The sequence below is a fragment of the Macrosteles quadrilineatus genome, unplaced genomic scaffold (assembly GCF_028750875.1).
Source record: "Macrosteles quadrilineatus isolate MER2022 unplaced genomic scaffold, UCM_ALF_1.0 Scaffold_2__2_contigs__length_208266976, whole genome shotgun sequence".
In the NCBI taxonomy this organism is placed as follows: domain Eukaryota; kingdom Metazoa; phylum Arthropoda; class Insecta; order Hemiptera; family Cicadellidae; genus Macrosteles; species Macrosteles quadrilineatus.
In genome coordinates, this window is record NW_026542595.1 from 194,593,762 (window position 1) to 194,611,867 (window position 18,106).

Here is an 18,106-nt window from a genome sequence, read left to right on the forward strand (position 1 = left end):
CCAATCATGCTTTTAATTGGTAATTTGAAATAATTGTCTTCCATTGTATTGAAGATGTTTTTTATAAAACTTTGTTTTGTGGAAAGTAGAAGAAAATATTTGCAAATTTCTCAAATTATAACTCTTGGCACATAATTATTAATCCTTTTTCCAGAATTTATCAACATTTTTCTTTAAAAATGTTAATTTTTCATAAATATATTATTGAGTTAAAGGTCATTAATTATAGGGAAATTCGCTAAAAAGCAAATTAATGTTATCTTTACTGGTTACTGTACATTTCAGGATAATTATAACTAATAAATAATGGGAAACTTGAAAAAGTACAGGGTGTACAGGGAGGAACCTGAACCCAGGTGTTCCTCCTTAGAATTACTTTTAAAAACTATTACCTACAAAATTCAATAACTTAGCTACACATTCATTAACTAAACCTGACAGTTTATTGTTGCAATGACATTGCTACGGTATACGTATGTGTTTGTTTATTTGTTTTTCTATGCTATTGGAATTTTTCAACGTATTTGTAAGGGTACCATCCATCCCCTGGTCTTATCTAATGTAGACCTTTTGCTAGATAGCATCATTAATTGATAGCCCAGTGGCAAATGACATCTGGGTCCAGATCTTGCTGGGAATTGAACCAGTAACCATCAGATTTGATCCATTAGATTTTCAGCTAAACAGATAATATTATGTGTTAAATTATAAAAGAATGATTTAAATATTTTAATTTCGATTGGACAATACTCTTAAGTTTCAATTTTTCAAACCTATAATGAAAATCAAGATACAAAGAGCTTTTAACACGTTGGGTGCTCATGAAGGGAATTCCCGCAATTGCTTAACATTGAAATAAATGCAACTTTTATGTTCAAACATGTCGACAGCACAAATAGTGTAAAATAGCACAAAATATTCAAAGAATGTGTTCAAAGACCAAAAATCCATAAATTATTTTTGTAACTTGGAAAGCAGACGAAAAATGACATGACACTCAGAGAAGGAGGTCTAACAAAATTGATGTAACAATGACTCCCAATTGAGTTAGACTTTGTAGAAAGAAAGCGATGTTTGAGAGTCAGGAGAGAAGTTGTATTGATTGATGGAAGTGTTTCGGATGGTTCGGGGAGTTCCAGGTCTCTCGCCACTTTACATTTCTTTCCTCAAGTTTCCAAGAGTATGTTCTCTACATGTCAATCTATTCTTCGGTTTATACTCGTAATTAGTTTTAAATTTATAACAATGAACAATAATTGTGACGGGTTGGATTTTTACGTATGTATTATTTAGGCATATCACTGAAATTATTTATGTTTGAATGATATTTTAAAACTTGGATTTTGATCTGCATTTTTATTTTAATCGGAAAATATTTACATTAAAATCATTTAGAACTTTTTTGGAAGTTATAGAGCATAGCTAGCTTACCTAAGAAAATTAAAGTTTTAGAAGTACAAAAAGGCAATCAAAATATAACACAGATACTTTGTTCTTGCCTAGACCTTATTCAGAGAGTAGATATATAATAAATGTCAGTTTAAGTTTAATGGCTTTCTCTTAAACAGTGATTAATAAGCTTTTCATGAAAGTTAATGATATGCATAACAATAATGGGAAAAAATAAAATATGTTGGCTGAGAAGGTTAAAGTTTTTTTGCTGAACTTTGCATACGTACGTTCACGGTCAGTTTGTTTTGAATTCCCTTTTGTTGTTCAAAAGGAATCTTGAAAGCTATACAGCAAGAGACCAGGTCCACCAGTACAACATTCGTGACATAGCCAATATTCATTCTCCTCAATGTCACCTAAGTTTGACAAAAGATAGCAGTCCAGTGCTTGAGTTCAAGATGTTTAATGCTCTGCCTCAACCAATCAAGATCCTTCATTTTAAAACATGAGTTGGGAAATTGCTAAAGAAAATGGTCTTTACTCTGTCGAGGATTATTTAATAAAATCCTTCACCGACTTATGAGAGCTCCTTGCGGCCTTAGCAACAGGAAGCTATTTTATTTTGTGAAATACAATGTAAATAGTGTAGATATATAAATATATTTATCTGAAAATATAATTGACACGATTATCCAGAGATGGGCTACAATCAAGGATTTGTAATGAGTTAATGGTAAACATTCAACCAGCAAAAATAAATACAGATTTTATAACTAAGTAAATCCTTCCTTTTTACTCTTTCATGACAAAAAGGTCATGGGCAACTAGATTATTTTGATCACAAACATTTATTATTTTCAATGTGGAATCAATATTTCTACACTTTACTATATTACAATACAAATCACATACCGTACAACTTTGGAAATATAATCAGTGATTCCACTATGGACAAGACGAGGAAATACTATTATTTGTAATTATAAAGTTAATAATTGTTTAGATAAAATCCTCAAAAGTTTGACCAGATTTTAACCTTGAATCCACTAGTTTTTTACTTGCCAGTCACTCCACTTATAAAATAGATAAGTTTCCCAATTCCAAGGATTTATAGAGTCATTATTTTCTAACTGGGTTCAAATGTTTCCCAGGAGTCCTTTGAACCAATAAACCTTTTCTAGCAAGTTTCTATAAAATTGTTGTTTTACAACCAAACTTCAACTAGTTTATAGACCAGTGGTTTCCTAAATATAGTACCAGTAACTTAGAATTTAGCTATATAGTTTTACACTTTTTGACACTAAAATATCCACTTTCATAAGTAAATTAGGCACTTTTCTGTAAAGTTGAAAAGATCTACAATTTTTAATAATAAGTTACAAACATCCCAAGTTATTAAACATTTATATAACTCTGATGAAATTAATTTTAGTACTCAACACTTAAATTAAAATATGCAGAATAAATTTTGAAAATATTATAGAGTTACCAAATTTATTTATTATTTGGAAAGAATAGCATAAAAGACTAAAAATAAATTTCACTCAATACTTATTTATTTTATTATAGAACATTACTAATTAAAAGATAAAGGCTATGATTGAATTTGCAAAAAAGCAATATACTATATATACAAGCTATGTCTGTTTGTATGTCTGTCTTACTGTCTGTAATATATATCTCGAAATCCAGGGAAGGATTTTGATTAAATTTTGTATTTAGGGACTTATGGGCCTAAAACGTGATTTACGACAGCCACTACCTCAGGAAAATTTGTATTTCACTACACAACTCATTTGAAAATTAAGAAATTTAACATCGGCCTTATGGGTTGCCAAGTAACTATGCTGGTTGAACAAAATAACAATGAAAAAGTAAAGAAAAGAGTTGTCAGATATGAACAAGCCATCCTCAATGTACTAGCAAATTACAAAATACAGTACAAAGTGATAAACATTGTAACTATTGAGCAAATATAACACTGAAGATTACTCGAAATAGGGTAAAATAGAGCAAGTCAGTGTTGATGAGTGATGAGTGAACGTACTGGCGTCAACTCAATGTTTCACTCATTTAAGGGTAGATTTTAAATTTGTTTGCGCTCTTTTTATAGTTTACACAATTTGGACAACTCTGTATTCATAATAAATTTAAATTCCACAGGAACTTAAAAATAATCCAAAATATTGTAAAAAACGTGAGTTTCCTTTATATTTCCTTTTTTTAGTACAAAGAATTTATATTCGTCAACTGTAACCAATATCAACTTCCCAAGTGGAAAATTGCTAAAACAATCCTCAACTTTGAAAGTTTATTTGGGTTTTTGAAATCAGCAAAATACAAACTTAAATTGTATAATACAAAGTAACAAATGGTTGAACCCAGGTTAGATGGAGCAGAAACATTATACAAGTAACCCAACAGGGTTGGGCCTTGTCCAAGCCTCAACATAACTTGTATAAGGCTGCTGACCTGGAAAGCTGGGATCAAATTTATTGTTATGAGATGAAAAGACTGCGAGCCTCTTGAAATACTCTTAGTACAATGTTTTATGTATCTTGGATGTAAAGTCAAAAGTCCTGTACACTATTGCATCCTTCTTCATTTCAGTTTAAATTTTACATCTAGTGAGGTGTACAGTATTATTTCTTACACTAAACAAAACTGATGTTGAAATGCTATATGACTGACTAAAAACTTACAAGAATATAGATTTTTAATTTGAAAGGAAAGATTACAAATTGTGCTTTTCAACATAGTTTTTGCGGTCTATATAGCTTATCTAACCATTTGGAGACAATTTTTTGAGATAATAGAAATTGTTTCTTATAACTGCCAATAAAACCATAGTTCAATAAGAATATTCGTCAATTTACAAGTTACATTGACTCCAAACTCAAATTGTCGTTCAGAAAATACTTCTTCAACATTAAAATATACATTGTTAAAAGTTAATAAATAAAAAGGTTTTCTTGTAGTTTTTAAAAATATAACATTATAAAGATTCTTTAAATAATTTACTAAGAACGTTTTTGCTTGATAAAAAAAACAAATAATGAATTAATTGGTTACTGTTTTCTTACCTGAATGGTTTTTTCTTCATTTCAGTAATAAAATTGTGCATAATTATAGGACTGGTACAGTATGTGTTATAACGTCTTCTATTTTACTGTCTTTCTGTCAAGATGTCGTGGCTATCTGCTGACCTGTTTGGTAACTTAATTTTATTTATGCTTGATTTTCGAATAAGGCATTTGTGAAGATCACGAGATAAAAATTACAATAAACTATAATAAGGGGTTTTCCCGTTATCCTTTTTCCGCCTGGCCTAAGAAGACTTAGTGAATTTGACCAACTTTCTTTATACAGGGTGAACAACTTAACTGTGTCACGATTGGTATCTCAGAAACTATTAGATTTAGAGAGAAAATTAAACGGGGAACTTTAACTAGTTTTTAATGACATTAAAAAATAAACGGTATCAGCATTCCAACACATACTTTCTCCCATAAGTTTGTCAACAACCTTTATCATGTGTAAGCGGTGAAAGTAAATATACAGAAATGGGATTTGTACAATTTTGTTCAGAATTTAAGGACTATAACATACTAAATTTTTATCAAAATTGTTCGGGCCATTTTTGGGAAAATCCGATTTTCTGTTATTTTATGGGGTTTTTATGGGGAAAATAACATAATTTTCAATAATTTTTGAACCGCAATTTTTACAGGAATGGGATTTGTATCATTTTGTTCAGAATATAAAGGACTATAACATACTAAATTTTTATTAAAATCGTTTGGGCCATGTTTGGGAAATCCTATTTTTCCGTTATTTTATGGGGTTTTATGGGAAAATCCCCGTTAAAAATCAAAAATTTTAAAAAATGATAAAAAACCTATTAAAATTGTAAGGACCAACATACTATGTTAAATCAAAACCGGATTTTTTTATAAAATCCTATTTTTTGTTGTTTTATGGGGGTTTTTATGGGAAAATAACATAATTTACAATAACTTTTGAACCGTAATTTTTACACAGAAATGGGATCTGTACCATTTTGTTCAGAATTTAAAGGGCTACAACATACTAAATTTTTATCAAAATCGTTTGGGCCATTTTTGAGAAAATCCGATTTTTCCGGTTTTTATGGAAAAATCCCTATTAAAAATCAAAATTTCAAAAAAATGAAAAAAAAAACACCTGGAGATATCATGGATTAGAACCTACATACCAAATTTCATCGAAATCAGACCACAGGTGTAGTCCCTAGCTCTGTACACATCCAGACACACAGACACACACACACGCACACACACAGACATCACTTCGAAAACCACTTTTTTGGGTCCAGGGGGACCCAAAACGAATATATCCATTAAAAACTGAAACTCGAAAATTTTGATGAAAACAATACTTTCTCCATATACTATGGTATAGTGGGAGAAAGTAAATAACTATGAATTCCAATGTTTCGAAAATTGCCACCATTTTCCAATATGGTGACTAACTTTAAAATATCTTATAGAACACCCTGTATTTTATGGTTATTTTAGATTCTAGATACAATTTTAAGACTTTTTTACTCTTGGCGTGTTCTCTCTAAACATACTCGTTTAGGAGCAACAATGTGTTAAACTTTGAAAAAAAGCTAATGACATAATGATTAAATAACCACACGGCAAGCTAATTTTTCAAAGTTAAACACGCTGTAGCTCCTAAACAAATAGGTTTAGAAATAAAATTCCAGGAGTAAAAAGGACTTAAAATTGTATCTAGAATCTGGAACAACCATAAAATACAGGGTGTCCCATAAGAAATTTTAAAATTGGCCGCCATTTTCCAATATGGTGGCCAACTTTTCTCTCTAAATTATGCTCCTAACCAAGTCGTAGATCAGTTTAAAACTAAAACATTTTCTTTAAATAACCTTAGTACTTAATGATATTTTATTGTCAGTCTTCCTGTAATAATTAATACCTTGCATTTTAAGTTAATACGAAAACCACTCAAGTGAACTGTCAGCACAAAATGTTAGGAACCCTAAAGGGCTTCAAGAGCTCATAAAATGTTGATGGCAGCTCTAAACTATAAACACAAGCCACTATTGTGCTGTTGCAGCCATTCTTGCAAGGAACAACAATGTATAGTAAATGTATACGTGGATATTACATGTGCAAAGTAATATACACAAAACTACGCACTTAGGTAAAATTAATCCTTCTTTATACAATCAATTATTGTAAGTTAAGTTTGCTTATTTAGAGTTTGGAAATAAAACATGTCCGTTGAAAAATAAGGATGGTTAAATATTACATAATTATTAGCAGTTGTTATATCAGAGCAAGGAAAATAAATCAAGGTTAAGAATGTAGGCATAAGCAATGAAACAAATATAAAAAATAACTCATTAATACGTTATTACTATAAAAAATTTAATGCCTCTTCTGCCAGTCTTTCCAATTAAAGCATCCCAGCATAATGAAATTAGCAGAAACTTTACACAAAAATAAATATATTCAAGATTAACATATTACCATTGTAATTTTTTTTACTAAGGGCTTAGTCCAAAGCATTTAAAATTTCCGAAGAAAAACTACGGGATGTAAAAATATTGATTGGTCTCTATGACGACCAAAATAATAAATACGGTGTTTGCATTTCTTTGATGCCTTTTTTTCAAAGCTTGATAAGTTACAATGCCACACAAAAATTAAATTGGATATTGTTTAACACGTTATACTGTACACCATGCTGTAGAGTAATAGTTGTTAATTTATTCTTTCGTATTGCATCGATTTAAAAAAACGTAAAAGGGTTAGTAATTTCTTAGTAGTGATAAAGAACTTATTTTTAACTCTCGGTTTATATTCCATTGCTATACAGGGGCTCGACTAATAATGAAGTATGGTATAACAAGAAATGTTTTGGCTAAAATTATATTTTAAAACACCAAAATCACCGAACAAAGATTCATAGTCATTCTTTTTTAATCAAACCATTCATCTCACAGAAAATACTGGATTATAAAAAAAATAATAGTATTAATTTGTCAAGAAACGATATATTTGTTCAAGTCTGTACTAGTACTGGTGAGCAGTTTTCACACTCTCGATGATAAAAAAACAAAAAACATCATAATTCAAAATATGTCATCTTGTATGAGAAAATCCTGTAAAGGGACTAGCATATGCGGATTAATGTATTACAAGTGAATTTAGACCAGACCAGCCAAAGAGATTACGCCGTCATCAAAGAGAATCTAGACTGTCCTTTGATTTAGAAGGTTTAAATATATGATCAAAAAGTAGATAAGAACCAGAAGTTAAAGTAGACCATAAACCCAACCATTGAAGGAAAGTAAAAGATAAAATTTTCAAAAGGCGTTTATAAATTCAGACTCTTTAGTAATTTACAATCCTTGGATTGATTTACTTAGTCTGTTAGAGAAAGTAGTCTGTGTTAGAAGTTCACATGTGTAGTACTTGTATTATGTGTTTTACATGAAGAATTAATTTATTGTTTCATATTCGTACTTAATCATGATTAGTAAGTATCTTATAGCAATATTTTTGAGAAAATACATACGTCAAAAAACTGGGAGTCGATGTTGTTTCGTATTTCGTTGTTTTAAGATGGTAAAATTTCTGTTTTTGGAATGGAAAGAATTGAACAACGCCCTGGGAATTGAAATTTTCGTACAGGAAATATATTTGTTATTTCCTACCTAAAAACTCTAAATCAATTAATTAATTCATGATAGAAGAACAAACGTAAAAAACACGAAGTTCTCGAGTTTCATGTATAAGTTATACTTTATAGGGCTATTTTGGTATCATAAAAATAATACTTTCTTATCAAGTCTAGTTAACTCAAAACTACCTGGCTCAAAAAACCTGGCTAAATAGTTCATTATTCGAGTAGGAAATATGAAAACAACAATTAATGAAATAGTAAGGCTCGTGCCTTAAATTTTCTACTCGTGTCGTAAAGACTATTAACGCGAGTTGCGTACACTACTTTACCTACGACCGTTTTTTAATTACTATCAATCTGGATTTAATTACTAACAATCACTACTGATAAATTTTTAGCGAGGTTATGTTTTCGTGTATTGTCATTGCCACTGAAAGTGATGCAACGACTTGTTGTATAATCAGCTGATTTCCTGTAATTACGTGTTTGTTAAACTTCGTTAAATATCACATTGCTAGCAGCATTCTTACCATAAATAATATTGTATCAGGTACCTACAATTCGGCAAATATTTCATTTATTTTTGGATTTCCACCAACTTAATTAAGAATACGCGAGTATCAACATGAACAAGTCGGATCAACAATTAAATTGGTCAACTGATCAGCTGATCAGCTGATTAGTTGACGTTCGAAGCATTACAATTTTAATTCTTTTCTCTCAATACTTGAACCTCATTGGTCCGTTACCTGTGTTGATATGAGTAAAACTATGCTGATATGAAATGAAACTATGCTGATATGAAAGTAAACAGCTGTAAAGTGAAACTTTTCAATTCTAAGAACTGGACTGAAAGTGCTACTTTAAAAAACGGTCGTAGGTAAAAGAAACTATAGCCTTATTGATTATATTTTTACCTGATCTTAATCTTCTTAATTTATCACCACAGACAAATTAACCGTTTTTCCACTTTAGTATCATACAGTGTTTCAAACATTTACAAAGATATTTTCCATTTGCGTGAACATAACAAACACCCCACGGTAGAAGTGTTGCAGTGTCACTTTGGTATTTATTAACTCTGCTAAAACACCTTCCAGTGTTGCCACTACATACGCTTTGACCTGTGCTTGTCAACACTGGTTGGTATCACTGCTTCAGGCATGGTGTTTGGACAGTGGAGGCAATGTAAACGTACAAGTAACATGTTAACATAGACAAATTTCATGCTTTGAGTGTCGACGGTACACCCCTGTCGGTGATATGTTCCATTTGTGTGTTTTAAAGTTTTAAGTTCTAAAAATAAGTTGATGTGACAAGGAAAGTTTTTAGCATGTTGAAAAAAATATAAACATACTAGCTGGCCCAACAGACGTCGTCCTGTCCTAATGTGGGTTTATGTCAATGCTCGTTCATTTCCAAGATGAGCTCGTTCGCATGGCTCAATCACGTCCTGGTTGAAGTTCGTTTGCTACGCTCACTCACCTTTAGGTTGGAGCTCGTTCGCTGCGCTCCCTTGCCTTCAGGTTAGCTCGTTCGCAACGCTAACTCACCTCCGGGTTGAAGTTCGTTCGCTACGCTCACTCACCTTTTGGTTGCAAATTAGCTGTTGTCATAAATTAAGAAAAGTATAGTGCTGCACCCTGTTGGTAAACCTATTACCTTTTTAATGCTATTGAACATCATTGAGTTAAATTCTTTAGTTGAACCAGCTCTTAAGAATTTTCAATTCCATTTAAATATGAGTACTCATAATGTTAACATGGGAAACTCCAGAGCCACTGGGGCGGAGCCCTTTTGACGGATCTGCACCAAACTTCACACAAACCATCCTTGAATAATGCTTAATAATACCTGAAAGTTTCATTAAAATCTGTCGAGCGGTTTTGGAGTCCATAAAGGACAAAAAAACATACATACATACAAATATACATACAAACAAACATACATTGGATTTTATATATATAGATATAAGAAACCAACTGATATGAAATAGCCCAGGCATGTACTTCAACTGGGTTTCAATAAAACAATATTGTTAGATATATGTATTTTTAAGGATACGGACTGCAACTAAAACCATGCAAGGAGGAATACATTGTATTTTCCAATAGCAAATACAAACTCAATCACACAATCTGGTTATTCATAAGCAAAAAGCTGTCAAGAGGCATTTGTTTGTTCTCGTTCCAACACAGGTACACATGCATGGGTTTCTTGCCCTTTTGGGAAATCCACTGATAAGGTCGGATCCTGAGAGAGATATATCTGCTAGACATGCACATTTATACACTCTGTCCACCAGTTCTTCATTTCCCAACTGTCAACTTTGCATAGCATCTCAAACTGTGATGATTTTACATCTTTACTAGCAAAACCATGCTTTGCCCAGTAAAATATGGGACTGCTAATCATAGAATCATAGATTAAACCATAGATTAAACATACCTCCCTTATAAGATTTGTCATATTCATGAATCAGCTAAAGACAATTTAAATTTTTGTCCCATTTCGGTTCATGTAGGAGTGTGTTGATGTTTACATTTTGTTTCTTGTTATTAAAGTTATTTAAAGACTAGTTAAACCACGTTGAACGAAGTACAACTGTCTAGTTGATAGCGTATACTCTGGTCTGGCTTACTTACCAAACAGAAAAGTATCAAGTATAAAACTAACCCTGAACAGGGGAAAAATGTCGAGGACATTAACGCAAATGTCATCAACATGAACCACACACAAAATGAGTTTCAGATTAAACTGGTATAAGATGTCTACATGCTTTAGTTAGTCTTAGAATGTATGCAATATAAAAACATTGAAACTAGTTATAGTTTCCAGAAATAAACAGATAAGAGTTTTAGAACTTTTTCTAACTGGTTGGTTTAAAAAAGGGAATAGTGTTAATTTTTGGCGCGTAAATTATTTTTGAGTAAGTTTTTAACTGATTTGTCGACGGAAATACTGTATAGCAATTTTTTATACGAAAGGAACTCAGGGAAGTGAATAGGCATATGCAGTTCCTAGATAAATGGACCTTTGTGCGCTTAATTTTGGCTTTATTGGTTTCGTATTTTAGTCATTAAAGCTACCCAGACAGACACCACCCCATACAAACTTTTTATAATAGTATAGATTACTACGTGTGTTTCATATGGAAATAAGAACTCATAAGATTGTACTTTGGCTATCAAAATTAGTAAGGTACCGTATTGATAATTAAAATCCAACCTATTGACTATTGGATACTGAAGTTGTAACAATAGTGTCTCCTAAAAAATATTTAATTTTTTTTGTAAAAACTCGGCCAAATTGGTCTATTGACTTTGCGTGTTGTGCAGACACAAAAATTTGATGATAGTATGGATACAAATGCATTTTATTCTTATTCCAATCTTACTATATACTTTGTATCAACACTTTCAAAATACTGAAAAGCGCATTTACAGACCGTTGCCACAGAGCCGGCAAGTAATACCTATATGCAGTTTTATACAAAAAATAAAAACAAACTACGCACATTTGACATTGTTGTACTTATATCATTGTAACATGTAAAACAAATACAATTAGGCTACAAACCCCGCTTAAAATTCGAGCAACGAAGTTGTGGTAATCACGTTCACATATCTTATTATGGTTTATGATCCATACTTGATGTAATTACTGAGTACGGGAATAACATCCCCCCCCTCTCATCATCTCACCCCCTCTAGACCAATCACAGCGCAGAGAGGAAATCTTGTTAAGGGTGCGCTTCTCGAGGGTGAACGCGGTAAAGCAGGAATATTGTATCAGAACTAATTTCACATTGATTTATTTGCAAAGAAGCTGTTATGCACTCGGAATTTTCTGTAGGTTATGCAATCCACTTTGAATTGTGCAATTACATATTTTTCACACAAGTAAAATCTGAAGATTCTGTGTTTTACCTTGGTATCGCTTGAGAAAAGCTGGTGTCGACTGAATGGTTTTATTATTTCAGAGTAGGTTTTACAATTTGTGCTTTCTATCACAACATATAGTAGCAGGGCACTTGCAAAAAGATTGTTGTATTTTGCTGAAATGGTTTGGAAGGTGGTTGAATAACAAGAAACAGTTAGTTAACAACAAAACGCCCTATGCATTTACCGGACTGAAAAAATTAAATTGTCTTCAGGAGCCTGTTCCAAAATAAACTAAAAGTTACAAGTTGTGTACTTATTAGATTTGCATTGGATGATCAGCTTATTTACTAATAATATTAGTTTGTAGTTTATTATTAAACAGGCCCCAGTTGATACATAAGGATTATAAATTCACAAGGGTATTAAAAATACAGATTTAGAAAGTCGCCAAACTTTATAACGAATAGCGTTGTTCACCAAAACGAATTGCCATCATTTCGAAAAGAATTATTTGTTATCAACACAAATGACCAATGACCAATCGGTTAGCTAGACTCAAGTGTAACATTGCAAAGTGAGGGAGACAGGAGTTATTTCGGAGTTGGTGGAGTGACTAATGCTTCCATTAAACTTTGCCCTTAACGCATTCTTAGTTAACTAGACTGTAGTAAGTAGACTACTACAGTATGATGAGGATAAACTGCACAACTGGCGATGGTGATGGTGACTCTCGCACGGTCATCATGTGCACATCACTGATCATTCATAGTATATGCAAGTACATCGGTATCGGTGAACATTGGAAATAATTCATTGAAATGGAAACCATACAAAGTAGGTATTTTAAGCCAAGTATGAATAGAGATGAGTGTAGGATGAGTGTCGTGATCTTGTAGTCTTGTTAGTGACCACGACCGACATATTCCTTAGACACAGCTGTTAATTAAGCCCATACAGGTAATGACAACTAAGAGATCTACAGTTTATAGTGGAATCCGAACCACATTTTTTTGCATTGGTACTAACGAATTTGTCTAGTTAGCAGGATAGTACTGCGGATAGTCGTAGTACTCACTAGTGCGGACGTTAATCCACACCAGGGAGTATCACATTCACAGTGCATGTCTAAAAATATCCACAATTCGTGACCTCCTAGTAGCTGGATTAGGACGACGCCACCGTCCCAGTCACAGTTTAGTAAAACAGGGCTTGTGAAAGTTTGTATTGTGATATGTCAATTTTCACAGCAGATATACTTGTATCGGTCTTCACAGTTTTTTGGGTTGGATGATAAGAAATCACGAGTTAAAAAAGAATACCAAGAACAAAATACCGAAGGTTGAAATAAAAAAAGGCTAAATTTCAAGACTTTTTCACTTCTAAGAATACCTTACGTAAGTTTGTACTAAAGTGTAAGAAGAACGATGTTCTGTTAGTAGCTTCAATAAACACAATGGCTGTAAAGTGTTACACTTTATATCAGCTATCAACACTTTATGTAGCCGTCTAGCCCTCAAGGGTGATGATGAGCAGTTGACTAAAATGTAGTCGAACAACCCCAACTAACCGTTATAATTGAACTACTAAAAAAATAATGGAAAATAGCCACTTCAAATGATACAATAGGTACTGTATTATAAGTTTTAGGCCTCAAAATTGTAAGGATTACCATCCCGGTTTCCGATATCTCCTCCGCATACTTTATCATACAAACTAATGAAATTATATACTCATCGGATTTAAAAAATTAGGAAGCCAAACCAATGAAATAAGCCTTGATTTTAGTGTTATTTCGTAATTGGAAATTTTAAAGGTTCTTTTAAAGGAACGGTTCAGGCCCCGTTCTTGTTACTATCTAGTCGTGGGGGAGCGAGATGGTCTAGTGGTTAGATCGCGGGTTCAAATCCCGCCAAGTCACCAATGGATTTTGTATGTGATAATGCCGCAACCCCTAGGTCTAGCCTGAAGTAATGTGAAAAACAATTCCCAGCTCGTGCCTAGCGTCTTAGGACAAAAAACTAAAAAAAAAACTATCCAGTCGTGAGTGCTTTGTCACCCTTAATTTGTCAGTACACTCAACAACGATACTTAAATGTTTCTAGACAACCAAACAGACCAAAGTGTCTATGGTAAAGGACACATATCAAAGGATACATATATAAAGGTTATATATTTACAAAATAGGTGTTTACTGGCCATCTATCAACATAAATTTTACATTTTCATCATTGAAGGTATTACGTCGTGTTGTAGAGAAATCCTTCGCATTTGTCCAAAAATAGATTTCCACGAATGGGAGGAAAGTAGCTTAGTGTTCGACAAACTACCCTTTGATCTCACCTTCAACGTATTCATCCACCGACCTTTGGAACTCTCCACTGTCCGAAGCTTGCTTCTACTTGAATTCAAGTTTGTTTTTACCATCGATGAATAGATCTAATAAAACATATTGCAGTAGATGCGATATCCTATAGATTGGCCATTTTTGTTAAGACAAAGCAAATTTCAAGACAAATTTGTGTACGGTACATTTTAGAGTAATTGTTGATGTTGACTGTTAGTTATGATTTGATTTATATATTTTTTTGTTTTCTGGTTTTTAAAATCAAACAGTGAAACGCACATCGAATATACCTAATTTAAAACCTTTTAGTCAACATCAGCACACTCAAACGTAACCAAAACACGAAAAACCTTATTATGAAATCTACTTGCGGGATTCACAGTCAATGATTGAAGTGGGTGTGGAATCTTATGGCACTTTTGAACATCTTTTCTTATCACTAACATACACTATTTACAAGTATACAATAAAATTGTAGAGTCTTATATGCCATTTTCTTCTGTGCACCATTTCAATTGCGCTTTAAAAGTTTTAGATTTATCATAAAGTTAGTTTGGATTATCAGCAATATGTGTGTATACAGTTCTCATATTTTTTCGCACTCCGTTCCTTTTAGTCAGTATTAAATAATAATGTTAAAATTGTATATCTATCATATGTAAAAATTTTGTGTATTAAGGGCTGAAAGTACGAGAAGAGAGCAATGTACAGTATTGGCCTACTCGACAACTGTTGTAGATGTGGTGTGGCTATACATTTCAAGAGCGGCAAAACTGTGCTCGTAATACACACAATATTTTCCCTAACACCATAATTGACTTACAATAACAAACAGATTAACTTTTTAGATGTACATAAAATATAATTTAGGTTATGTTTACTTTTATGAAGGAATATCTGCTTACCAACTAACGTACCGGATCCGCGGCTGTGGTTGGTCTAGAAACGAAAACTGTGAAATCAGCTGATTAGTGAGCGGGATTGATCCATTTCCGTTCTAGAGCGGCAAGTAGTTATTTTGCGTACTGTTTACAGGTATAGCGATGTGATCATTTCCATGCAGTAGTAGGGAAAAGTAAATTAAAATATTTACTCATGAAAAAAAAAACAGACATGACAGATAAGTAACCTTTCACCTGTCATCTCTGTTACAAATGACGCCAATGCGAATTACGTTCTTCATCACTACATCACCTGTATTCTTCTTTTGTCGCAGGTACCAATTCGGACATTGACATTTTAATGATAGCATTATACTTGTGTACTATAACTTATTTACTAAATTACTAATAAGATGCCTTAATGCTTAGAAACATGAGAAAACTAATATCTAAACATTGAAACTGTCGATATTATAGGAAATCTGAGGGTCTGTCTTATGTGTGTGGGTATTGCACATCTCTGTCATGTTTGTTTATTTGTTGAAGATTTTTTTATATTTAAAGGGCAACCTAATCTTTTAAAGTTACATATTTCCAAGCAGATAACCTATTTCGAACTACTATTACTAAAATGCCTCTCGAGATATAAAAATCTTTAGCCTACATAATTTCTGCAATAAAAGGTACACTTACTAATGCACATAAAACATTCAACATTATTTAATATTCAACATTATTTAACATTCAACATTATTTAACATTCAACATTATTTAACATTCAACATTCAAACTCAAAGGCATGGTATTGGGACACAGAAATTAATTTAGTTTATGAATTCACATAATATTCTGAAATAATAGAAAGAAATAAGGAAATTCAACTTTTAAATAAATACCTACAACCTTTATTTTAGGGAAATACAGTTTTCTACTGTAATACATTATGACACAACCAAAGTGTGGAAACATGAGTAGCCCAAGCTCTATAAATCTTCATGTAAGTATCTCGCTTCCTAAGGGTGAAGTTAACAAACTTTATAAACCATAAAGTGGTTGATCCGACTTGATGGTTGTGATGAAGAGTAACTTGACTCCCTATAACACGTAACATACTAGAACCACGCACAACGCTGATTGAAAATGTTTCAAATTAGCTATGATAGTTTTGTTATATAATGCCGTATTGTTTTGTTGGAAATATCTTTGCCAAATAAATGCCCAAATTGGATTCTAACGAGTCCTTAAATCAATACTTCCGAAAATGTCTGAAATGTGTCTCTGCAAGCTAAAGGAACAATCTCAGTTATGGCAGTTAATTTTGTTTGATTGAAACAGTATGATTTCAAAAATTGGTAAATAAATAGTTTATGATTAGGATTTAGGAAAACAAATTCAAAATAGACACTTCCCTCAGAATCCTCTGAGGGTTAAGGAAAAGTCAAGTACGACTGAACATCAAAAAGAATAAGCAAAGACTTCTAGCTTGTAAGTGTTATTACTGTCTCTCTTAAATGAATAAATGGCTGAATTAAGAAGACGTCCCTTTTGAGGAAGTCTCTTTTCTCTGTTCAGTCTCAAGAGATCCTTCTAAAGAAGCGTATTATTTCAAAGGAGTATCTAAAAGTTATAATTAATCCTACATATTGTACTAATACATAATTTTACTTCACTTCTATTTTTTGTTGTTGAAGAACTAAAGGCAATATATTTAAAAGTTTGTTTCTGTCTAACCATACTATCATAGAGCCTGGATACAAATTGATTTGTTCTAGAGTTTGCAGTTTATTCTAGACTAATAATCATAGTGGGGAAGGGAAAACACTGTAAACTGAGAGATAAATGTTTAAGTCATGTTTGCACGATTGACAAAGTAGGTGTTGCCACATTTTACCATAAGAAGTCAGGTTTAGTTCTAGAAACGAAACTAAAAGATACTACTAACCTATCAGCTAATTTCCCCACTAGTGGAAGAAGCTATTGCCATAGGTGTCATGGAAATACCTAGAGACAATTCAAACAAGTTTGCGAACGAGCATGATTGGAATATAGGTCTTTCCATGACTACTGTAATAGCTTATTCCCTTTATGGAAAATTCGCTCTAACGAATGTTTGTATCTTTTGTACCTGATTATGCGGTGATATGCTTCTGCTATATCCTAACTCAGATTACAGCTCTTACACGGTAGTCCGAATTGCTAACCAATAGACGTACATATTCAAACACCATAGTAATAATCTCATAATTATCTTAGTAAGGAATTTTTTTCTTTTTTTGTCCTAGGATGCTAGGCACGAGCCCGGGATTGTTTTTCACAATACAAGCTAGACATAGGGGTTGCAGCATTATCACTTAGATTAAATCCATTGGTGATTTGGTGGGATTTTAACCCAGAACCTCAGGCACCGAAGTCCCGCGCTCTAACCACTAGACCAGCTCGCTCCCCTACCCTAATCTCCCAATCTCACTAAGGAGTAGGTGAGGACCTAATTCAATCCTTTACTAGAAATAACTGTGTTGCTTGTTCATTGGATACCGTCTCGGACTTAGGTTCGAGAAAACCTGCGTCAATCCTTGCCAAATCCAGAAAAAAAACTTTAAGGCCTTGGATTATCAATTATCAATTATCAATTATTTTAGATGGATTTTAGATGAGTGAAGGACGAGTGTAGGATGAGTGGCGCGATCTTGTAGTCTTGTTAATGACTAAGGCCGACATGTTCCTTAGACACAGCTGTTAATTAATAGCCCATACAGCTAATGGCAACTAAGGGACCTACAGTAGTGGAATCCGAACCACATTTTTTCCTTGTAATTTACGAATTGGTCTAATTATCAGGATAGTACTGCGGATAGTCGTAGTACTCACTAGTGCGGACGTTAATCCACACCAGGGAGCATCGCATCCAC